Source organism: Aethalodelphis obliquidens, unplaced genomic scaffold (genome assembly GCF_003676395.1).
Source record: "Aethalodelphis obliquidens isolate GAN/ISIS:26980383/991018 unplaced genomic scaffold, ASM367639v1 scaffold3, whole genome shotgun sequence".
Classification (NCBI taxonomy): Eukaryota; Metazoa; Chordata; class Mammalia; order Artiodactyla; family Delphinidae; genus Aethalodelphis; species Aethalodelphis obliquidens.
Window position 1 is genome coordinate 20004570 of NW_020837947.1, and position 26227 is coordinate 20030796.

At 36.7% G+C, this 26227-nt stretch overlaps 1 protein-coding gene across 14 annotated transcripts in view; it reads right to left on the reverse strand.

Moving 5' to 3' along the window:
• UTRN (utrophin) overlaps positions 1-26227 on the reverse strand; it is a 506668-nt gene that overhangs the window by 152664 nt on the left and 327777 nt on the right. The window lies entirely within an intron of this gene.

Below are 26227 nucleotides of genomic sequence, written 5' to 3' on the forward strand. Positions count from 1 at the left end.
AAAAAAAAAAAAAAAAAAAAAAAAAAAGTAAATTTGAGTGTAGTTTAAGTAAAATAAGAATTATTATAAATTAATAATAAAAATTGGTTCAGACTCTGAGGAAGCATTTTGGCAATTTGTATCAAAAGCCTTAAAACTGTTGAAATTACCTATCCCACGAAGATTTATGTATAAACACATTTATCACATTGATTGTTTTTAAAATAAAAAAGTAAAAACTTTCGTAATATACATTAATGTTAGCTTATTATTAGGTTTTAAAATGGAGGATAAAAAACTATATATTGTGATGTTAATTTAATTTTTAAAGTAGGTGTTTAAATTAGCCTATGTATTTGTAAATCATTGCACACACATACATTAGAAGACTATAAGAAATAAATCAAAATAGTGCGATCTCCGTATAAGAGAATTAAAGGTGATTTTAGTTTTCTTCTTTACACTTCTCTGAGTTTCCAAGTTTCTATAAAAAACAGGGTCTCTTTTTGTAATTAAACAAATACAACAAATTTAAACTTTAAAATACAGAGGGTCTTATCAATTGTTTAGTTCTCTCCTGTTATAAGGTTGTCAACACAATTTTCTATATTAATTTGGCAATCACCTTTTCTTCATGAATAAATGGGATGTGTAGCTAACTCTAGTGTGACAGCCACTATCATCCAACAACTGAGTATGAACTTACAAACAGAAAAGCAGACACCAGAAGGGGCCATGAAGGTGTCGGGTGAGTCTCCATGGCATTAATTGGTAAGGAATATTAAGGCAACATATTGCAGAAATAAAAATTATATTTCTGGTAATGAATCAGAATTAGTAAAAGAAGAGCAAACCCAAACACTATAATTTTGTTACACTTCTCATCTTCAATTTTCCTTTATAATCATCATTCTTCTTTAGTTTCTCCAACTCTAAATGGGCAGGGTAAAAATTTAAACAGAAATTCTTCGAATACTCAGAATGCTATTATTAATTTAGAACTTACTCCTGATAAGCAATCCATGTATTCCATTAAGAACCAAGGCTTAGTGGCCAGCGTTGAAGTGACTGTTCTTCAAGTATCTACAGACCTATACAAACCACGACACATGGAAAAGCCTTGTACGACTCACTACTCCAACCAGCATGGTAAAAAGGTATCACACGAGGTTATGGGGCAGAACTGCTGTATTATAATTTCTGGGAAGATTTGTGACATCTAAGATGACATTAATAGGGTCATATTTGAGAGATGGGAGAGGTGAACACAAAGTCTGATGGACGGCTTCTGCAAAATTTATGCTCTAAATTTGCAAGCCCATTGGTCTCTGGGTTATCTAACAACAAAGCCAAATCAGGTCTCCCTGCAAAGTGTAATCTGAGTACACCCAGAATTAGGGTTAACCACTGAACAAAAACTCAACATTGTTGACTCTTCTGCACTTTACTAGCACCTCCATCTCAGAGAGTACACAGCAGACACTGATGGGGAAGCAGGGAAACACAGCCAGATACCAATTCAAGGTTCTCAGGCTGGGCAACAGTAGGCATGTAAATGGCAATCTGGTTATAAATTGAACTTGCGAGGTTTCAAATAGAAATTCTCAGTAAAAAAGAAAAAGAAAAGGAAACTTCTGCTGAAAGATTCTTTGATGACATCTCCTGAACAACACAGTCCTATTCTTTAGAATAGAACTGTTTTATTTTTGTGTCCTGAGATGCATTTTAAGACCTCCAAAGACAAATATCAAAAGCCCAGTTTTAAACTTCGGCTGTAAAGATGTATGATAGCCATCTTTCTCAAAAAGCTCAGTGACAGAGTAAATAAGCAAGGCCTCCCTTTGCTCTGTATTGTCAAGGAGAATTTGGCCTCTAATTTCCTGTGCAGATTCCTAAACATCATTACCAGTGGACCACACCTAAAATCACAAGGCAACTTCAAACCACAACTTCCTGTAGCAGCCTGACGTATGCTTCTTTTCATATTCAAGAGACATAGAAAGACAGAAGCACATCAAGATTTATAAATAGTTTCCTCAGTTTCACAGGAGCATTCCACAGCATGAAGAAATTTGGATACCAAAAGCACGAAGCAAATTTGCCTCTTCACTTCAGATCAGGTGATGCCTGTTCCAATCCGGCCACAATGACAGATGGAGTAAAACAGAACTGCATCACTGGCCCAGTCAATGATCGTTAAGTACTTCCATAACATTTTGGTTAAGAGCACCACCAGGGATCATTCATGTTGCAACATAAGTTTCAATATGTGGAAAACCCTTCCACACAGGAGCCTCATCAAAAATTAGGAAGAAAATCAACAACCAGAGAACGATCAAAGAAAAGGAAATCAGCATACATTGTTCTTTTAATTTAACATTTGGTGGCATATTTATTTGGCCAAATATATCAAGAGCTCCTAAAGACAGAAAATCATCTTAATATTTCTTCTGTATCCTTCAGAGTCTCTGTTACACAGAGTAAGTCTAATGAAAAATAGATGTATACGGATAGACAGATACATAGATAGATACATAGATGGATGCAAAATTGCATCCATGAGTGTATGAATAAGCTCATCTTGACAGACTGGCACATTAGCCACTGTAATGCCAAGAGAAATCAGACAAATAATTAGAAGGAAATGTAGTAATCATTTTGTTTAATCTCTTCGTTCAAAAAATTTAACAGGGAGAAATTATTATTTAGAAGCCTGCACTGCAAAGCCTTGCCTGAGCTCTTTGCTGGAAATTTAGAATTACCTGCAGTTAATGAATCATGCTCCTTCATAGATCCCTGTGGAATGACGCACTGGTTTTAAAATCAAGATGCCAGCATGGAAGTCTGTCAGATCCTGACCCTGATGTAACATCAAATGCTAAAATAAATTAAAGTTCTACGAAAGAGGGTTAACTCCCATTGCACAGCTGGGAGACTTGCCTTACTAATGCTTACCTCTGTCACCTGGAAGCCTTTCTGACCATTAAATAAACATTAAAGCACAAAACGGTTATTGATAATTAGTTATGGGAATGTAATCCATCTAGAAGCACAAAGCAATGCTCTTCCAACCATTTAACATAAGGCAGTCATGTGCAAAGAGGGATCCCAGCAAAGTATTCAAGCAGCTAAACTAACATTTGAAAACAGAAGAAATACTTTAAGAATTCACTCGAAAGCCTTGCAGTGTACTTTCAAACAATGTAAGCATAATGTAGAAGGTTAAGAAAAGCTAGGGGTTAGAATAAAGAGACTACGTATTTTTCTCTAAGTAAAATACCATCAAAAGCCTAAGATGCACACTTTCAGAAGAACCTTGCAGAAGACAGCTACAAAAGCTCACAGAGGTTCACTGATCAACAATTAGTTTTTTTTTATACAACACCCACTACCCAGGTCAAAATAAACTGCACAAATAAAGCAAAACATTTATTCATTTACTTATTTAATAATTGATATTTTAATACCAGTTTTGCCCTAACTGGACATTTCTTCAATGATATAACCCATAGAGATATTATGTGCAAACGCTTTGTAATGTAAATCACATACATTTTATTTCTTTATAATGTTCTATAATCAAGTAGTGGTTGCAGCTGTGTAAGCAGAAATATTTCCTTAGGGCTTCCCTGGTGGTGCAGTGGTTGAGAGTCCGCCTGCTGATGCAGGGGACACGGGTTCGTGCCCCAGTCCGGGAGGATCCCACATGCCGTGGAGCAGCTGGGCCCGTGAGCCATGGCCGCTGAGCCTGCGTGTCCGGAGCCTGTGCTCCGCAACGGGAGAGGCCACAACAGTGAGAGGCCCGTGAACCACCCCCCCAAAAAAATTTTCCTTAGATTATTATAAACAGAACTGTTTGAACCCTCCTATAAGAAACAGAGATTTAGAATAGTACCACTAAGAAGTCTTCAACAACTAAATTGGTATTAGAATAGATTCATCCTCTTTGGGCCTTGCTGACATCATTTTGGTTTATTTTTGCACGGCATATTTACCTAACCCTACGTGGCCACAGAAGTGTTTTCTCTGAAGGAATCCTGACCCCTTTTCTGAAGGTGAAGAAGTGAGGTTAGCAACAACTTCCCAACTATATCCCAAGGCTCAGGCTAAATCAACAAAGTTAACCATTAGGGGAAAAGAAATCCACTGTTCCTTTCAAAAGTGAGACCGGAATTCAGAGACAGTTTAGGATTGATTGTCAAGAGCTCAGTAGGATCACTGCCTGAGTTTCAGGTTTAGAAAATGAAGGATCATACCTTTTAAAAAATAGTTAGATATCACCTAAAAAAAATACAACCTAATAATATCCTCAAAGGTCATTACGTGCTATGTAAATATGCTTTGAGACAGTTTGTGAGACTTCTGGGACAGTGAGTGAGTGCAATTAACTAATCAATTATTACAATTAACTGGCTGATGTCAACAAATTATTCAATTAATTATTTATAAATGATATTTTCTTTCAACAACTGATCTCATAAATTTTAACCACTCTATTAATAATTATGGAATCACATTTTGACAGATAAAAGAGTGGTATCACCTGGTCGACAGCAGCATTTAAAAAGTAAGAAATCGGACTTCCCTGGTGGTGCAGTGGTTAAGAATCCTCCTGCCAATGCAGGGAACACGGGTTCGAGCCCTGGTCCGGGAAGATCCCACATGCTCCAGAGTAACTAAGCCCGTGCGCCACAACTACTGATTCTGCGCTCTAGAGCCCACGAGCCACAACTACTGAGCCCGCGTGCCACAACTACTGAAGCTCACGTGCCTAGAGCCCGTGCTCTGCAACAAGAGAAGCCACTGCAATGAGAAGCCCGCGCACCGCAACGAAGAGTAGCCCCCGCTCGCTGCAACTAGAGAAAGCCCGTGCACAGCAACCAAGACTCAACGCAGCCAAAAAAAAAAAACAAAAAAACAAAAAAAAGTAAGAAATCAATGCCAGTAACGTTCTTTTCCCATTATCTGTGATTATAAATATATGTTAGACAATAGAGTAGAAAAAAAGTTAAATTACTAAGTGGAACAAATTTACAATTAACTGCACTTTCAAGATAATTTGAACAAGCCAACTTGAAATCATAAAAAATAAAGAAACAAAGTACATTTTAAATTCCAACATAGCAAACACTGCTATTAAGAAAAATATTTTTCACAACAAAGTAAAATGTTCAAAATCCTTGACTCTATACCAATTGTTACTAAAACATACTAACATCCTAGTGAGTTAAAATACAGTGGCTTTCCTTCTGAGGTGCACTTTATATAAGCAGGTTTGATCTGCACATGAACATGAGTTTAAGAACAGTTATTAACAAATATTTTCAAGTTATCAAACTATTGCCCCACCCTAATTCCTAAAATCAGATTGTATAAATGAAACTGAACAAGTTTGAAAACCCAGTCAAAGGTTTTTGTATTTTAAATGTTTTAAACAACAGTTCTGGGGCACCCAACTCTTCAACTTCTGACCTGTGAAAAAGCAGTTCCTATTGCCCAGAAAGCTCTCATTTTCTTCCCCAACGCACATCTCCCACATGTAAGCCCACAATCTCAGTTCCTTCCTTAATTTTAAAGTCATCTTAAGTCCCAGTTTAAATATCATTTCTCCAGGAGAAACTTCACTGCACCAGGTTAGATTATGTCTACCTGTCGCTCTTACAGCTACCTCCTTTTGCTCAGTCACAGGCTTACAGAATACAGACTTGTTTAAGGTCTGTATCCTCCTACTAGGCTGTAAGCTCAAAGAGTGGAGGTCTACCCTGTTATCCACGCCATCCTTGAATTCAGCCCAGTGTCTGGTACATACTGTGTACTTCATAAATATTTACTAAATATTAGAGCAAGAGTAGACCTTGAAATTGGAAGTTGACTGTGTCTTTCCAGGATAAAATTTTTAAAAATTAGATATTGCAAATTGAGCAGCAAAATATAGCTTCAAATTATAATTTTAAATATTGGTCATCCTAAAGGATGTCAATATCATAAAGGAAATTTAGCATTGAGCGGTTTCTCTCTGTGTTGTCACTATGGGAAGCATCTTTCCCAAAGGATTCACCAAGAGAGTGGTGCTACTCAGACTCCGTCTTTCTCTCTCTCTCTGTCTCTCTGTCTCTCTCTCTCTCTCACACACACACACCCTTAGAGAACTACCATTACCATTAATCATCTAGTAGCAGAAGTGCATAAATTAATAAAAGGCAACAGTCACTCAAAATGTCGCTAAGCTAAAATTGCCCATTATTCTATCCTCCGTGACTACTAAATAAATGGAACAGACAGTACACAGTGCAGATGGCCAAGTATACCAACATATTAACAGCCACTGAGTCCATCAGATACTTCCATTATGAAGTACTTTCAAGGAGAAAATCAATTCATTAAAATCAAGGTGGCATTAAAACCAACTCATAGGCTGCATTTCAGAAAGGTATTTTGGTGGCAGCTTTCTGTGTCAAGTCAACTGTGAGTCTGAAGTCGCTGTAGAGTCACCCTGGTCACAACTGCTCTCCCCTCATCACCTGGTCGGGTAACTAGGATCTGCTTGCTGCCTGGCACCTTTTGCCATAAGGTCATCCTCTCTTGGCGAGAAGTTCCTGTTTCAATCTCCTCTTTAAGACCACTCTAGGGAACACGTGGTTCCCTTCAATCAGGGCTTCCTGATCCTTGGTGAGCTGTCACCTTGAGGAAACAGTAGAGAATGTTTCCGGCCCCCTGGATCCCCAGGAACTCTGAGTCCCAGGTGCAATTTGCCCATCCTGCTAATGCTGGAAAACCACAACTCTAGCATCACACGTGTTGGGACTAGATAACCAGATTACAGACCCCAACGATATGCCAAACATCCCTGTACGAACAGATACCCAAATATAAGTCACAAACCACTAGATTTCTTTAAAATTCAAAAACTATCAACTAGATATCCCCTTTCAATTTATCTCACTAACAAACTGCTGTCTTGAAGTTATGCTGAAGGTCTGCTGTCATCTGGAAATTTCAGTTATCTGACCAGTCTTCAACTTCTCAGATTAACATTATTGGAAGACCCACGACTATCCCAACCTTGTACTCTAGTTTTCTTAAAGCCTGAAATGGTTTCAGGAATCCAGCAAAACACCTTTTGCTCTGGGAACTTAAACATCAGCTTGAACTATTATAATTACTGATAAGAAAAGTGTTTAAATCACCAAGTGTTAAATCACCGTGTGATCTGCTCTAGAAGCAGATCACTAATATTGAGGAAAAGATAAGACTAAGGAAACTGAAAATAAAGGGACTATGGGAAGACCGTTAGCTTCCAAAGGTATCATGTGGCTTTTGCATTGGAGCAGTAAGCCTTGGTCATTCCCTAGAACCGGCATGTTTGCTTTCAGAGTTGGGGGAAGGTAGTTGTATTTGAGGTGGGAGGTAGTGGTACCTTTCCATAATACAGTTTTCCTGGCAATGAATCAATGTAGCATAGGCTAAATATATGAGACAGCTTTTGTGAAAATACACAAAGGATTTTTTTTTAAACTGAGTTGGAGAAAAATACATTCATGTATGACAACTTCCTACAAATGAAATATGGCAAGGAGATTAACTTTCACATTGATTTTTATAAAGGCGTCTAACACAAAAATAAACATGTATGGAGAACTTCAGACTGTGAATGGCAGCAAGATTGTTTCTCTGAATTTGCCCTTTGTCTCAAAAAAAAAAAAAAAATCCCAAATCAAGCTTTGACAGGACTAGGCCTGTAGGCTTCTTTTACTGTCAATTTAACTACTAAAAGAAAAAATAAGAAATATGCAGATACTAAGGTTTAGGAAATCAAGGAGGAAACTAATATGACCAGAACTGGTAACTTTGTCAAGAAAATAGCCAAAAAGCTGAGGCAGGTTACTAACCTCTGGTATCTGACCTAGGCTTTCAAGACTAATAGCAGCAATTACAATACAAAAGGCCAGCTATTGACCACAATTACGGCCTCTCAGGGGGTCTAAGTAATGAATTATTCATGTAACGTATGCCCTATATACCTTTTTAGGAAGAAACAGACAAATCTATACAAACCAAGCTAACAGACCCGTCATAAAGTTTGTCACCTGCTGTTACCAGCTGCCATAAAGAAAGTTTCTCTAACCTCCTCCACCCCTTCTAAACAGTGAGCAAGTTGACCAGGAACCACCCTTTACCCTCAGGAATGTAGGTGCTTAATAACATATTGAAGGGAGAGGTCAAAGTGAACCCTGTGTTACAGTCCTTACTATGACAGTTGGGGTGCGGGGAGAGAACCGGGTAGGAGGGAGCATTCAACCAGGAGAAGCGAATTCTTCTTTCTCCACCCTCTTCCCACTGCACTGTTTCTACCATCAGGAGGCAAGCAATGACTGCAATTGTTTTGGAAAAGCTTTCAAACTTTTCAAGTGACACGGTTTACGCCTTTTTCCCCGGGCAATTGTGGTTTTGTAAGAAAAAGCGCATTATTCTGTAAATGACTCAGTACAGTCTTGCTTATATTTATACTTGCAATGAACCGCAGGGTATTCGTGGTGACAGCCACAGAGTACATCTTTAACAATAATGATAAGTAACTGATTTATGCACAGAGAGTACTTCATCCCTTTCCTTTTCTTTAAAGATGGGAAGTTGAAAGAATATAGGTGTTTGGCATCCAAAGGCTATGGAAGGCAGAAGCCCATGAGCAGCACATGGAGGTTTTGTTTTGTTTAACTGTAAATGTAAGGTAGCCTTTGGCGGGCTAGACTCAGTCCTGGAGTGTGCCAAGAACTTTCCCATGGAAAAAAGAACTAAATGCAAAAATAATGATCCAAGCATTAAAGCTCTACAGTGCACACAAGCACTCTACATCTAAGACAGACAGAACCAGAAAGAAAGAGGAGAAGGCTGAGGTCAGATGTGCCATTGTCACTATGAGGCATCCTCTGCTGACTCTCAGAACTGAATCTTCAGAAAGGAGGCTGGGAGAGTCAGTGCTCGGCCACTGCAGGGAGATAAACCTGAGGGGTATGGAAAACAGAACCCAGGCCTGATGAAGTCAGACTTTGGCATGAAAACCCAGTGTTGTTGCTGGTTGTTTTTATGTTTTTTGTTTTTTTCCAAAATAACTTTCAATTAAATTACCAGCCGGCTTGAGTACAAAGGATCTCTTCTGATGTGAAATTCTAAAACTGACAGGCATCATGAGAAGCCCTCCTGACCAAAGGAAAGATTGCTAACTTGATCTTTAGTTGAAACAAAATTTTTTTAAGAGGATATCAAATCAAATGCCTTAGAAGTTATATTAAATAATCAGAATCAATAGACTATCCGCCATCTAAATGCATAGTAAAAAAAAAAAAAAAAGACAAGAAAAGGAAGAAAGAAAAAAGTACATTGATGAAGTCTGCTTTCTGCATACCTTTTCAAATTTTGTCAGCAATTCCCGTAAGCTGAAGTTCAGACCAATCATCGTCCAGTAGCCCTTGAAGCCTACATCTTTCCGGCAAACTTCCTTCAGACAACAGCGTTTAACTTCTAAAAACCGTATCTTTTCTGGCTATACTTTAAAATCCTTTGTAAAATCCTTTACAAGCCTTGCCCTTGAGCTATGGTCCATGAGCAGCAGCAGCTTGTGCTGGGACATTTTAGCCACCCCACCGTGGGTCCAGGATTTCATGGACTTCAGAGTTCGCAAGGAATAGACCTGCTTGTATGTTCTCTGGTAGCCGCGTTCCACGAGGCTGGCATGGTCTCCTTTTTCTCTGGAAAGCCCAGGATTCCCTTCTGTTCACCTCACTAATGACCTGCAGCCCACAACTGTTCTCTCCTGGGCCCCAAGCTTAGAGTTTGTTCTCAATTACACAAAGCAAAAAAGAAGCTATATCCTGGAAACTTGCATGAGAGAAGGCAAAAAAAAAAAAAAAAAAAAAAAAAGAAGAAAAAAAAAAAAGCCAAGTATTACCAACTTCCTCCATTCAGACTAGTTTCAAGAAGAAAAAGAAAAAAAAAATCCTGGGTAAGGAGCCAGTTTTCAAAAAGCATGACTTATGTAGAGTTCGAACAGCAAGGAGGGCACTCTTGTCTGAAGAAACACCCAAACATGGGACAGGAGACCACCGGCTTGCACTCTCCCAGACACTGGCAGCCTGCGTTGCTATGGTAACCACCAAGCTAGTTTCAATCCATTTCCCTAAATCAAGCTATGCCTAAGGGATGCTGTGTCAGTGCAACAGAGCTAAGTTATTTAAAAAGCTGTTCTAGCCACCGGGAGAAAAGTTTAAGCAGCAGGTCTCATGGTCCCCTTTGCAGAGTTTGCGGCAGGGAGGGCGCCTCATCAGCTTTGGTTCGCTGATCTGACAGGAGTGTGGTAATCCACTTCTCTTTCCAGCAGTTGTTTATTATTTTAATCAGCATCCTCCCTTCCACCACCCCTCACACACAGTTTAAAGTGAAGCTCACTCCCACTTCCTGGAGGCCTCCCCGCCCCAAACTGCAGTACAGTATCTCTCAAATTATCTCAATCCTGAATGATCACAGGATCCATATTCCACTTTGGAGCCCACCCAAGAAAATAAAAAGGGCTGGGTGCACAGAACAATACAAATCATCAAACAAAACATGTGTGGTCAATTGTATTATTTCTAAAAAGGTTTTGACAGTAAAGTGGATGGGGAAAATCCTTTTAAAGGAAAGTTGCTTTTTTTTTAAATCTCATTGACTGTTTTCATGTGGGGAATATACTTGTTTCCAAAATAAAACTTAATAAGAGAAACTACTCAAAATGTGAGTAATAACCAGTTATTTTTAAATGTGCCCTCCATTTTGATATTAAATTATTACTGGCACCGAGAGAAACACTATCTTCTACAAAGTGTTAAGAGCTTAAATGCTTTCAAAGAAAATGTTGAATCCACTGCTATTATGGACATTTGCACTCCTACTATGGACATCATTCCAAGGCAAAAATGTGATTTTCTTTTTGCATTATATAGTTATTTAGTATAACAATAAAAGTATGACAGATATGTTCATATGAAACATATTTCTCTAGTTGTGTGCAGAATTTCATCATAAATATGTAATGCTCATAAAAGTGACACTCTCACAAATGGAATGATGTTAATCTTAATATAACTAAGTTGTTTTTTGCATCAGGGCACAGAGGAAAGGAAAAAATAACCCTGATATTAGAATGTGTATCTCCTAAAAGGCTATTTGAATTACTTAAATATCAAAATTGTTAGCACTCATAAGGAGAAAGAGATTCTATTAACAACAGAAAAAACCAAAATGCTATCAGGTAACAGTATACAATGTAGTTACTATTTTTTGGATTTGCAAACCATTTTTCTTTCCATGTCATTCTCAACTTATTCATATCAGTATTTAAATAGCATGTGTTTTACATATGCGGATCTGTACAAAATTTAACAAGCTTTCATAAATATTTTCATCATTTATTCATAAAAACCAAGATGTCTCCAGAGGCAAGCTGGCTTTATGAGATTTTTACCAGAATGTGTTTCACCTCTAAGTGCCCAATTCAGATTTATAGATAGACACTACTAATTTCAAAAACAAGTTTGGTAAACTGATTGTCCAGAAATTTATAAATAAAATTAATCTGTGCAGTTTGTATCCAGAAAGAAAGCACTGACATCAGCATGATGAGGAATCATCAGAAACAGAGAGAAGAAACTATACAGAAATTGACCAGGCCAACCCAGATCTGGGAAGGCTCTGGGGCCACATGCTGAGATCTTTCAGCAGCAACAAATAAACTTTTTACATAAATACAAGACAAAAGGAACCACCAGCACCAATACCACCTCCAGCACCACCATCACAAAAAAATAAATAAAGGAGAGAGAGAAAAAGAACAATCTTTCTCAGCTGGGCAAACTTCCAACTACCACCCAGGGTGCTGGATGACTGTGATCAGAGACATGTGCAAACATGCAACCCCCCATGCACATATCAGAAGAGTGAATTAAATAAAAACTCTCTGTAACAACAGAGAATACCACAGTCTTTCTCTTAAAAACAGTCTTATGTTTAGAGGGTTTTTATACCAAGACAAGAAGGGTATCATTAGAGCCCCGAATATCTTGTATCCTTAGACAAGGCGAATCTATCAGAGAAAAGCAGCAGTGTATTAGGGAATCTTCCCAAAAGACAAGAGCAGGGGAAACTTTATCAGCATGATTGGCACTTCAGTCTTAGAAGAGATCAAGAGAGCATAAGGAAAGAGAGGAAAAGCATGTTCTCACATGAATTCTAGAGTGGAGTGTCCAGAAGCCAGAGCCTCTGCCAGCCACTCGCCTCCCTGCAAATGCTCGATACCCATTCTCAGAACTGACATCCTCCGCTTGGGGAGAAAAGGGAATACTTAAATAAAGCTCCCTACTCACAGTTATAAAATATCAAACACTAGGAAGATACAGATGAACCTAGCTATGATGATGCCCTTTTCAGGAGGAAAATACTCAGTGGATCCACATGGAACCATTCCAAAGAAAAAATTTTTAAATGCTCACCTAATTTTAATAAGAGGGTAACTAAATGCTCACTAAAACACTGGAAAGCAACTAAAAGTGTTATTTTTTAAAATTGAGGTATAACTGACATTAACAATAGACAACTTATTTATGTAAAAGTCCAAAGATATTCCATAAAATTCAAATAGCTAAACATTTAATATATTATTCAAAAGTACTGTGCTCTTTGATAACTGAGTGACACATTAGAAGAAAGACTTGTAAAATGTAAATGTGAATTGTTTTGATAACTGTGAGCACATTTTATTATGTATTTGTGTTTGCTATCTATAAATAGGAATACTTTCTCAGTTTATACTCTGTATACAAAATAACCCCTTGGTAATATTCCTTACATCTCCATAGCCCTTTCTTTTTCTTAAACCAAGTACCTCTTCGATAAATTATCTCCTGTAATCCTGTAATCATTAAAACAAAAAATACAGGTCCCCAATTAAAGCAGTGCATCACTAGAGAGACTTAGTAAATTGGATGATGAAATTTGAAGTAGTTGACATTTTGCCAGTCTAAACTAGTGTGCAAATAAATTGTGCACTAAACCTTCGAGAAGTGGAATAAACATAATATAATACTATCAATCTGTTTGTAGCAGATCAACAAACACTGACTATCCTAAGATTCTCCAGTTAAATAAGCCATGCCTCAAACATAGACAACACAGTTCCATGAGAAAGAGGTTACCGAACCAGAGAGAAGCACAGGAAAACTCAATAAAGGAATCAGTAAAATCTAAACCTAAATTACTTAATAAAAACCACATTCCACTGCCAAAATGAAGAGACCTAAATGTACATACGGCTTTGGCAAAAACTTTCAAAGGCTAGGCTAATTTAAAATCTTTTTACACTTAAAAACTATATTTCATTTAATTTGTTAAAAGATGACTTACTATTTAGCAATTTCATCAAGGCAAGAAGACATTCTTTAGGGTTCAGTCAAATATAAGCAAAAAGAGAAGTCTAAATGCTTTGCTGGAAAACAATTTATGCCTTACCCATATAGTGGATCCTAAAGTACCCTTCTCACTAAACATAAACTTCACATTTATAAACACTGTAACGAAAAAGTATGCTTTCTATGCAAAACCTAACAGGTTTCTCTTTATATTGGTCAAGATAAAGAACAAAAAGAAAAGAAAAGAAAGGCTTCTTGGGAGCTTCTAAAACAAAGCATATGGAGGTCAATAGGTGACTACAAATAAATCAGTACATCATGGCTTTATTCAAAATGAAGAGCTTCAGGCATGGGTAGAAAAGTTTACTTATTATAAACCCATTCAGACTTAAGGAAAGATCCAGATTATAATGGCTTTGAAAGGAATATACACAATTATCTTTTTCATAACTTTCCTAACTTGGGGTTTATTTTCAAACCAACGTAGACTCTACACCCCAATCATGATCTGAGATTTCAATTCATTGTCTACTGCCACTGTGGTTCTATTAAGGGGAGACTACATTACAGCTTTCTAGTTAACATCAGCCAGCAACCAAGTCTGTCAGCTGGTAGCTATTTAAAGTAATATACAGCCCTAAAGGGCAGAAGGTTCAATCTAAAATGGAGGCCTGAGCCCCCTGATGAAAGGCAGAACTCTCCTTTTATCCCAGGAAGTTCAGGCAATATGCTTTGTACCCAAGGAGTTATTTTTAATGTTCATCTCTTCAATAATGTCATCTCTTCTGATAATTATGCAGGTAGCAATTGGGAAATAAAAATTATAACTCATAAGAAAAAGATTCCATAAGTATTTCCATAACCTACAGCCAGAAGACTCTACTAGACATTTTTAAAGGCACAAAGAGCTTTTTTTTCTTAAGGGGAGTGGATGGGTGTAGTGGGGATTGAGGAAGAAAAATGCCAGCTGATCTGCTTATGAATTAGCCAAGCAGGTGCAGGGGTCAGCCTTGAGCAACCTTCTAAATATTTAATGATTCAGACAGCACTTTATTAGGTGACTAAAAATAATGCCAAGATATGTTAATGTTTCAAAACCATATCCTTCCTAAAAATATGCAGCATCAGACAAGACTGAAACCATCTCACACAGCCGAACCTCACAATTCCAGATGTGTACTGACAGCACAAGCCTGTGGGATACGCAACCAAATTGCACAGGGCTTTGGAGAACGTCCTTAAAGATTTTCTAAGGGTTTTCCAACTTTCCTCAGCTCCCCAGATTGAGAAAATTAAAGCCAAAATTGAAATACAAATTTTATTAATAACAACGAATGTGTCAAGATAAATCAAAATTGAAGGTGCTGTTTTCACTCCTAAGTAACACATTGGTACTCTTCCCAGGAGGGAGTGTTTCTACAATCTGAATATGTATTTAAAAAACTGGACATTCACTGAACCCCGAAGAAGTTCAGACTTACTCAGTGAGGTCAGCTATGCTCATGTGTATAATAAAAGAAGCAGGGCTTTTGTGATGCTTGCAGGCCAATCCATTCAGAGCTGAGTTACTGCTTCAACTCTGATCCATGTTCCTGCCATCTTCCCTCTTAGCATCCCATTTGGAATTCTCTGCAAAATCACACCCCAAACCTACTTCGACTCCTTAACCATGATTCACCCTCACTAGTCTCAACAATAACCAGTCAATACACTTATCACATGAACCATTTATACTTACAAATATGGCTCCCCTCAAAGTCACAGAGTATAATCATCCTTTGTTCCCCCCCGAGAATCTTTAATTTTATTTACTTTCTGTACCTTTATCTCCATTCCCTCATATATTTATACTAAGCAACAGAGTTCTCCATTATGTCTTTGTTTCTGTCCCAAAAAGTTTCAAAAAAGTACTCTATAGACAGTGAACCCAGACAATGCATTATGCAGCTCATAATAAAATCTGTAGGCTGACTAGAGAATGAGGAATTCCTATGTTTGATAGCATTAACTTAAGCCATTACATTTCCTGCAGATTATTAACAGCAGCAGAGTTGACTTTTAAAAATCCGCCTAACTTGGGGCTGGGGATCATTTAGCAATATTCATCATACAGTAAAATGTATATAAACTTTGAGTCAGAAATTCTATCTCTAGGAATTTAATTTGCAAGCATGCGTACACACATATGTACAAGGATGCTCAGTATGTCATATCTGACGTAGCAAAAAGTTGAAAACAATCTAAATGTCCATCGGTAGGTAACCATGTAAATAAATTATGATGGAGTCCCACAAAGGAATGCTGTACAGCTATGGGAAAGAGGGTGATGGCAGTTATGTGCTGATAAGAAGTAATCTCTAATATATATGTGTGTGTGTGTGTGTGTATACATATATATATATTGAGATTGATGTAGTTATGTAAAGGTACAATATATGACATACAGACAGTATTTCTGGACTGAGATAAGAAAATAGCAATGACGGTTACCTCTGAGAGAAGGATTGGAAATACCAGTGCCTAGAATGGGACCCTTTCTTTTGTCTTTTCTACTGTGTGAACATTTTACCATGGGTACATGGTACGTTTTCCACACAAAAATAAGTCAAGAAATAGACGGAAAATTCCCAAGGAAAACACATTTATCTTTCTAGGTAGATAGCTATTAAAAAATGGTGGCCTCATTAGATCGGAAAGTAAATGCCACCGGAGACAATCATTTTTGTCTCTGAAAGCTTCAGAAGCTTTGAGGTGCCAGATGGTCTGACATTCTAGCAAATCAGCCCTCAATAGAAACAAGCCTTCAGCAGCAGTGGGCTGGTCAATGGTAAACTTTTCTAAAAGAGACAGAGACAAAGCCTTTTTGTTCTCATAAGTTACTCTATAACTAGTAACTCCAGCTTATTTAAGTAATAACTTTGTGTCTAAATAAGCATTATACAATTCAAGCTATTCTCTCCCTAAGGAAACCAGTACTCCTATTGTCATCTAATACTGTGATATTCTAATGGTACAAAAAATTGGGGAGGCTTATAAAACCCATTGATATACACCCAAAAAAGATCTAGCCTGATTTGTTCAAGGCAATTGAAGTATGGCTTCATCTTTCAAACTGGGCTAAGTGATCCTACCTAGTAGGTTGGCAGAGAGATTTGAGTATCAGGGTTCACTAATGGTTTAAGAGATGCTGCAACTACAAACAGCAATTTCTTTCATGGATCTAAGTCACAGTAGTGAGAGAGAAAAGACCGTGGACCCTGCCCTGCTTATTGTGTCTGGAGAAGGCAACGTTGATGTTCTAACAAAATACTGCAGGAAATGGACCAGTACAGGTTAAGCAACATTGGGATACCAAGATCTGGCAACTTCTTGTTTAAGGCTATATCAAATAGTTGAAGGAGGTTTATAAGCTCTAGCTCCATATTAAATACTGTCAAACCAAGGGTTTAGAGCACAATTTAAACCCAAAATTTGATCTGGCAGGTGTTTTAACTTTAAAATAAAACTACGAGACGATTGTAGTAATAGAGCCTTTGAGAGCACAACACCGAATCAAGTATTTATGCTTATAAAAGGAGTCCTGGCATCAAAATTATAACCCTGGGAGGCTAAACTAATACCCAAGTGATGTTGCTACTGCACAAAACCTTTTTGGAATATTGCTTCCGAGATGCCTTTATAATTAACAAGAAAGCCAAATAATAAAATTGGTCTCATTTTTTAAAAACATACTGCCACTTTTACCAAAAGTTCTTGACACTATCATAGCAGCCCTTCTATCTTTACTTAATGGCTCTCCAAATCCCAACCCCAAAATATCTAAACTGTAATGTAGCCCTGTTCAATAGAACTTTCTGCAATGGTGGAAATATTCTCTATCTTTGATGTCCAAAAGAGTAGTATGGCTATCGAATACTTGAAATGTGGCTAGTGTGACTGAGGAACTACATTTTGATTTTGTTTAATTTTAGTTAAGTTTGATTTGACTGTAAATAGTCACATGTGGCTAGTGGCCTTGCTATACATTCCAGGTGTTATTTCCTCACAATATTCTCAAGGATGTGCTTTTCTAACTTTCTCTAATACATACTTGCCTTTTTCTCTGTTGATAGGATTCTTTTCTCTTAAATAATAGCCTCCTTTTTTTCTATCTGTCCAAATTTTATTCAGCCATCAAGTTCCAATTCAATTTCCACCCTCTACTCCAAGGCCCGTACTATAGTTTTAACTCAATAACTTCCTTTCCACATTGGCTATCTCCATCATGCTGCACTATTATCCTGTACTTTACTTACACATAACTTGTTTTGTTTAGAGGTTATTTTGTGAATTTGTTTTACCTTTCCTTTCACCTCATTAGGGAGTAAGCTCTTTGAGAGAAGGAGAAAAAGTTAATTTGTGCCTCAAGTGACCTGTAGACTGCTTAACATATCGCCATTGTTCAATAAATAGTTTTTAATTGACAAGAGTAAAACAATTAGAATCTACTAAAATGATACACCCTTAATGTGATTTTATAATTGAAGAGAAAGTCATGATCTTGGTAGACTCTTATACAATTACAAAGTTACTAAAGGAGTTCATCTAATTCAACTTTCAGGTAAAAAATTCTAGGGGTTGCTTTAATCCCTCTTTCCATTTTCAGAAAGGATCCGAAGTTACTCCAAAATTCTGTACTTATCTGACTCATACATTTCCCCAAAGAAAGAGAGGTGCTAGTCCTTCTGTAAACCACTCAAGTTTAACTTCAAGATAGAAAAAGTTAATTTGACTTTATTTCTTAAGTCATACTTTAAATTTTAAAAGAAAGTGCTGCCCTCTTGTGAAATGAGGTAGAAGATTTATCATTTTACTGACAGTTGAGTAAATACTGCAACGGGATAAAAAGTTAAATTTTAACATTAAAACAAAATAGAGCTTATCTCTAAATTGTATGTATTTGCCCCTCTGAAGTCTCTCCCTCCTGGTCTTGGTGAATTTTCCTAACAAATGAGGAATGGATCGTCATAGTGAACTACTTACACTTGTACTATAACTGCAAAATAATGAATGAATGAATGACTAGTACAGTTTCACAATAATTAGAATAAAAGACTGTAGTTTTTTAATTTGTATTACTGAGGGGAGAATGGTAAGAAGAGCCAGTGAATGGTACATGAGTCAATGACAACATGGCAAGTCTAAAGTCAACTCACTGTATGACACTGGGCAACAGTTGTCTTCAAGTCCACTTATTTCCATATAAGGTGAGTATTCTAATAATAACCTAACTGCATAGATTTGTGTTGAGATTAAGTGAAACAGCAGAGGTAAAATAAAGTCTAACAACTGCAATATATTTTGTCCTTTATTCAGGCAACTATCATGTGGTACTAGGTACAAGGTACCAGGTACAGGTAATAGGTACCATTAAAAAAAAAATCCATGAAAGTATTACTTTGAAGGAGCTCACATTCAGAGCTATCCATGAAAATACATGGAAAATCCTTCCACAATTTCACGAAAAACAAATGTGAGCAGATTCACAATTCACAGAAATGACTGCTATGAATCTTATGGGCTTTAAGGATCCAATTAAATAGACCAATTTACTAAAAACTTCCTTGAGTGACAAAAATAGATTATTTCAATCTAAGGGTACTAAGAACTAGAACAGGAAGAAAAAAAAACAAATTTAGTGTTATTTAATAGTCTCCTCTCTTTCCAGAGTATGCTTCTTAGAGTGAGATTTCACTTCCCATCCCACCCACTCCTCTGGGAGTGAGATGAAAGGATGAGAGGTTAGCTGCACAAAGAGTAAAATAGTATATAGCAGGAGTAGACTAAACCATCTTGACTATTTTTCCAACATTAGCAATTCACCAGTTTTCACTTACCCCTCACACTGGGACACACATGTAAATAGCGTCCATTTACGCATGAATATTGGGAACAGGTGTGCCCGTAAAAGAACATGTTTAAAACTTGGAACATTCTTTGATTTGATTCTCAGCACTCCAAGGGAGTTGTCTATTTAACGTAATCTTCAGGAAATTCTTTTGTAATGTAGAAGATCTTCTGTCAAATTAAAAGCCACCCCGTGATATATTTGTTTTAGCCGTTTGAATTTTTATGCATGAGTTTTTTCTTTTAACTTGGTAAAACAACTGACTTCTTGACTCGTATTATGATAGAGAATGAAGGAGTGTCTGGATAACGAGGTGAAAAAGTGCCTTAAGGAAGAGTATGGATCTTATATTTAGTAATGTAATACATTTTTGGCACAGATTCCTTTAAAAACTCCCTTTAAAAAAAACCTATAAAAATGCAGGAATGACAATCATGCTGTTCTATTATTCTAATTAGTTGCCTCTCTGTTCAAATACCAGAGAGCCACAGAGGAACCTAGAAACATTTTGGTGAGCTAACTGAGAAAAAAGATCTCCAGTTAAATGTTAAGAAGAGAACATTAACATGCACATGATTTATAACATTTTAAATTAAATAATGCTTTGATTTTACTGGACTTAGGCCAAAAAAAAAATGTTGACTCATCATACACTTCAGGGAATGCTTCTAACAAATAAATGATGGTTAAGAAGGTGGGAAAATATATGCCTCAGTAACTTTTCAAGCTGAATAAATTACATTTCACTAATTTTCTTAATCTTGTAGAGGGGGTAGAAATTTGACAAAGTGAACTGTTAAGTATGTACGGTAAAACAGAAGTGGACCTACGTCTTGTTACCATTTATTTAATCAGGTAAAACAGAATCTGTTCAATGAGCCATATTAAAGATCAACAAGAAAAGGTTTTCAAGTTCAAAGAATAAGAGAAATGTGCCTCCCTAGCGTGTGCTAAATAATGTTTTCAATAAAGGTGTGTTGATTCAATGTGATGGACCAATGAACACCAGTTTGACATACATTTTTTTAAAGAGGTGCTTTCTCCCTCCTCCCGTCTCTAGCAGTCAACCTATGGGCATCTCCCACTTGCTGCCAGTCAGGACCATGCTCCCAGCAGCTCAGAATACTGACCAACACAGCTTTCTACATGTCTCCCTCCCCTCCATTTTTTTTCCCCTTAATCCCCAACATCCCCTCTATTCAGCACGAATTTGTTAATTACCAATTTTAAGGCTGCTTTCTCTGGTTCATTTTATTTTCTTCAGATTCATACTTATTTGCTCTAACCCTTAATATTTTGTCTCCTGTTATTAATCAAAGAGCGAGGGTCAACCTACCTTGTTGACTTGTATTAACTACCTTGTTAATACTGCCAAGCACCATCTACCACGTGGATCATATTTGCGTCATGTATAGAAATCCTCGTGTTTTCTCTATTTTCAAATTGAACTAGGTGCAAGGTCTAAGTTGGAATACAAAAGTTGTCTTTGGAGCCATTAAATTTAAACACCTCTTCAAACCAAATGCTTTATAATTAAACAGTATCTAAGTTCTATAACTACTTATTTAAGTTAAACTACAATTCTATTGCACTAGATGAACAAAATTATGCATAATAATTAGGACAAACAAAATGATTCTTTATAGTGTCCTCAAGAAAAAAAATTACATGAGAATAAGAATTCAGTTTAATCACTGGTATGGATATATTTCCAAGACTTCAGAGAATCTATGCCAACTAGATTTGAATTCATTATCACTATTTACTAGAAATGAGATAAAACTGTTTTGTCTGATAAACTAAGAGTTATGAAACGCTAGTTATTTTTTTAAAAAACACTATGGAAAAATATAACTAAAAAACTGCTAGGGAAAAAAATAAATTAGGCCTCTAAAAATAAATGTATGATCAAATATATAATTAAACATATACCTAGCTATCATAATTTTCTTTATTTTAAAGCTCTTAGAATTATTATTAGGATTTTAACAGTTTATAAAACTAAATCATATCACATGTGTTATGAATTTTCTTCTTTTAATTCTTAATCACTCAGATGAGCGGTCATTATACCCTGAATACTCTGGTATTTTATACCAAAAGCCTAATTCAGTTTAGAACATTATTGTACCTATGTATGAAACTCTGTATTTTGGATCTCTGGATCGAAAATGACATAAACATCAGCCATTGGAACTAGTCAGAGAGACTTTTTCAATACTAATTTTAGAGTTCATTTAAAACAGCATAAGAGGATGATAGAGATAATACGTATATTGGGACCCGCAAAATGGAGGCCACTCCAGTGGCCCTAGCCAGGTCACAAATCTGAACCTAAGTCAGCCTGCCCTTATGGGAAACACCTCATGTAAAGGAAACAGCATACACCAATCACCATCAGCCACAGCTAGCTTACCTTACTCTAGAAAACGGGACCTTTTAGCCTTATAAGAAAATCCCGACCTCCTAGCTAACCATGCCCTTGCTTCCACACTGCCTCTTCTAAATGCAATACAACTCACTTTTGCCACAAATCCCTGAGGAAGAGCGCCCCATTGCTTGTGAGGCACTGTACTCCCCTAATCCATGGACTGCTTCCCTTGAAGAAAGGACATCAAACTTACTAAATGGTGTTATTTTTGTCATTTGACAAGGATGAAGATTAGGAATTTTTTCTTAAGAAACGCTGAGTTTTGTACATGGTTCTATAGGGTTTTGCTTTTCCTACATGGGACTGATTTACTTCAGCAATTATGGAGCCGTGCATTTATTCACATATATCCCTCTTATGCAAATGTAAAAATAAATTACAGTCATATGTGACACCATATTAAAGAGAAAAGTTTCCTACTGATTTTTCTCTTTTCAGGAAGATGATGAAAATAATTAACTAAACCACAAACACGGCAAGCCATAGATACTAGAAACTCAACGGGACATGCAAAACGTAATTTTGAAAAGTGTACACATGCATGTATGTATAAGTATACAGCAGTACAATTTCTGATCCAGTCTCAGGACAGCTTCAGCAAAATTAACATAAATCTTTAATAAAATCCAGTTATTTATACAATAAATGGAAACTTGTATATTTCCAAGAAAACTATCCAATTCAACCTACTCGTCACTGGACAAAGTTAAACTCATTTTCTTCCTGTTTTTCCTGCATGCAATACTTTAACTTGAACCTAGACCTTGGGTAGTTCCCTTAAAACACATTATTTTCCAGTTCTTTCTGATAAATCAAAATTTAAACTTCCACTTTTAAAGCCCCCTCCCCATTTCTTCCATAAAACTCTCTAATTCTAAAATGGTGACAACTCATTTTACTTTCTAGACCTCATCATTCTCTGAGAGAAACAAGAGTCTTTGATGACACAGTACCTTTAACTTCTGCCTTATACTTTACCTCCATGCATCAACAAATTTTCCAGGACAATGTGCTATGATCTTCACTAAAGTTGTATGATTATGTTGGATGGAAGAGCTACTGAAAAAGAGTGCTTTGGGTTCTGACGGACTCCATGGGGAAATCAAAAGTTAGTCTATGTAAATTGAGGAGCAAAAATTATCAAATTAGGCTCAGAGTCAAAATTTTCTTGATTACAGAACATCTATTTAAGAAGCACATCCCATAATACATCACACAGTTGTCAATGTAATTTATGCAGGGAAGTCAGTATCATAAAATCATACCAATATTTATTCCCCTAATTCCAAAGGTGACTACCCTTTATACTCAGAATAAACAACTGCCCTATTAGAAAAAGATCTCCTTCTTTATGGGTTGGGGATATTGTATCAGTGTCTTTAAATTTTTCTAAAAACAAAGAAATAATTTACAGTTAAAAGATAAGAAAATGGGAAGTTCTGGAGTTCCTTGAGAGGGTGGAGGAAATGGGTAGATTTGTGACATTTTATCTCTAAACTGACCTTCTGTCACTACTTCATAAAACAGTTGGGATTGAGCCATAAGCACTGCAACTTGTCTGAGAGGGAGGAAAGCAAACACAGAACACAGAAATTTAAAACCATTCCTCCCAAATACCTCAAAATATATTTTACCTCCTGGGATTAGGGTTAAAAAAACAAAAGACCGCATGAAGAAAAGAAATTGATTATGGCGAAAATGATATCAGATTAGCAGGAAGTTAAAGAGAAATGACTAGAGGGAAGCTCTAAACATGACTAGGCCAACTAAGAAAAAAAAAAACTGAAGCTTTATACAATATTTAAACCTCTGTGGACCCACACTACAAATTAAATCCACACCTGTGAAATTTCCTGGCTCCTAATACAGGGTATTTGTACAAATAGTATAAATTTAAAGGAAAATTAGCTGTGATTAAAAAAGAAGTTCAAACCATGCTTTTGCAGGTTTTTAACTAAGTCAAAATTGGCTAACCCACACACAGACACTCATTAAGAAAATATCATCTTTTCAAAAAGGGACATACACTCTATGCCTTGTTTGAGATCTCATTAACTTGGAATAAGTTCCAGTCAAAGGCAAACAGGTTTTACATACCGTACTAGATTTTAATTACAGCTAAGTACAGTTGCTAATTTTGTATTCATGTAAACACCTGCATTGACTGTGTCAAGATTCCTGAGCAATAAGATTTCTGTGAACCTAAAAGCATAAAATGGACCAATCACAAATTAATTACCTTATTCATGGAAATATTATTCAGATCTTGAGTATTTTTTCCTTATGAACTGAGTTCTGCTTAACTGAATTTACTGAAGGCAAGACAAACTCAAACTCTAAAATTAGTATTTTGTTATATCACTTAGTATAATATCCAGAAGCTAGGACTACCTTAGGACCAAAGAATAATTTCAATAATGCGTTATTATCATTGGTGAGAATGTGTTAGGATCACTAAGATACTAACATTTAAGGATGTAATTTTTATTAATTCACCCTCCTCTGTTCCAGAAAAAAAATTCTCTTATTTTACTTTACTTACTTATTAGTCTGAAATAGAAAGTCTTTGTCCAAGAACTTTTGGTCTTTAAATAAAAAAGGGAAAAGAAAACTGGCAATACAAACTACTTCAACTGCATTAAATGAAAATCACTCCAGTACATTTTGGATTGCAAAAACAACAAAGATCACAGTTGAGAAGCAGCTCTTTTAAAAACATTTTGATCTATAATATAAATATTGGGACCATGTTGGCAGACTTTCATACAAACCCCTAATAATAACAGTTGTTAAAACAAGTATTCATATAGCAATTTTCATGAGACCAGAGCTTTGAACAAATAAATATAAACTGTGCTCTTGATTATATGTCTCCCTGCCTCAAATCTGGATGTTGCAAGATGCTCTTTAAGGAATATAAAAATAAAGTAAGTCATTCTTTTTCTGGCAATTTCTCAGGAAATCATAAGCTAATAATCTTAGTTGAGAATAAATATATAAATTTCATTTATGATACCTGTTCAGAAAATAGGTGTAAAAGAAAGTTTAGACTTTGTCTATTAAGTAGTCTATTCTTGCAAATACTTTCAAGCTTAACGGTAAACCATAAAGTTTCTGAGGTTCTTTAGTGATATAGCAAAGGATGTTTGCAGGGGACTTCAGAGGGCTCTCTCATCTACGTTTATATAATGATTCAGTTAATACAATGATTTACCATAATTATAATAATAATCAGTATTATGATTCCACCTAAAATAAACTTGATAAGTATTTCGCAATTTCTATAAGAACCTCTGACACAATGAAGAACTGCCTCTCAATGCGTCAGATTCCAAAATTTCTTCTTTACATTAAAGAGGGGGAAAAAGGTGCCTCGTGATATGTCTTACCTTCCCCTTCTGCTGATATCACAGAACAGACTCACATTTTCAAAAAATGATCCTTCCTCTATTTGAATGTAATGATCATGACTCTTTTAGTTTTCTCTTCTTTTTTTTTAACCTAAAATAGTTTCTTTGCTAAACCGCTTTTCCTAAACTCCTTTTTAGTGTTAGATTTTATAGCTTTATCTTAATGTTGCCCACATAACTTCTGGCTCATGCTGGAGTCTTTCCTGGAAATAGCCCCTCTTTCTCATTCCCCTGATAATGCCTCATGCCACTTTGGCCAGGTTAATGCCAACACATTTTTCTTTCTACAGATGGTAACTTCTAGAAAGTATGCTTTGACATCTCAAGACTTGGTTAAGTGCCCCCTCCCTCTACCTAGCAACTCCCATAGCGGCTTCCTGCAGATGGCCCAATACAACACCTGCCACCATACCTTGCCTGTTTATATGGCTTTGTGATTCAAGAAATACTGGCAGTAAAAGCAATAAGACAAGAAAAAAAAAAGTAAGAAGCAACAGGACTTGGTATTGGATTGCCTGCATGTGGCAAATGATGGAGAGGAAGTCTTCAAGAAGGATGCCTAAATTTCTGTCTTGGGTAACCGGGCAAGATTAAGCAAACAAAGGAATACAGTAAGAGACATGCATCTGGGTTTTTAAAGGGTCTGTGAAATTACCAACTGAAATATCTAGTAAGCAGTTAGACATAAGAATTTAGAGCTAAAGAAAGACAAATGCTGGAGATAAAGATTTGGGAGTCATCAGCAAACGGACAGTTATAGAGGCCAGGGAAGAGTGCATCAAGTGAAAATGAAGTAAGTTTGAGGACAGAACTCTGAAAAATTAGCTCAATACTGAACAAAGGAAAGAAAGCCAACAAAGATTAAAGAGAAGAGACAGCCAAATACAGTGATAAAATTAAGAATATGTGATATGGGGGCTTCCCTAGTGGCACAGGGGTTGAGAGTCCGCCTGCCGATGCAGGGGACACGGGTTCGTGCCCCGGTCTGGGAGGATCCCACACGCCGCGGAGCAGCTGAGCCCGTGAGCCATGGCCGCTGGGCCTGCACTCTGCAACGGGAGAGGCCACAGCAGTGAGAGGCCCG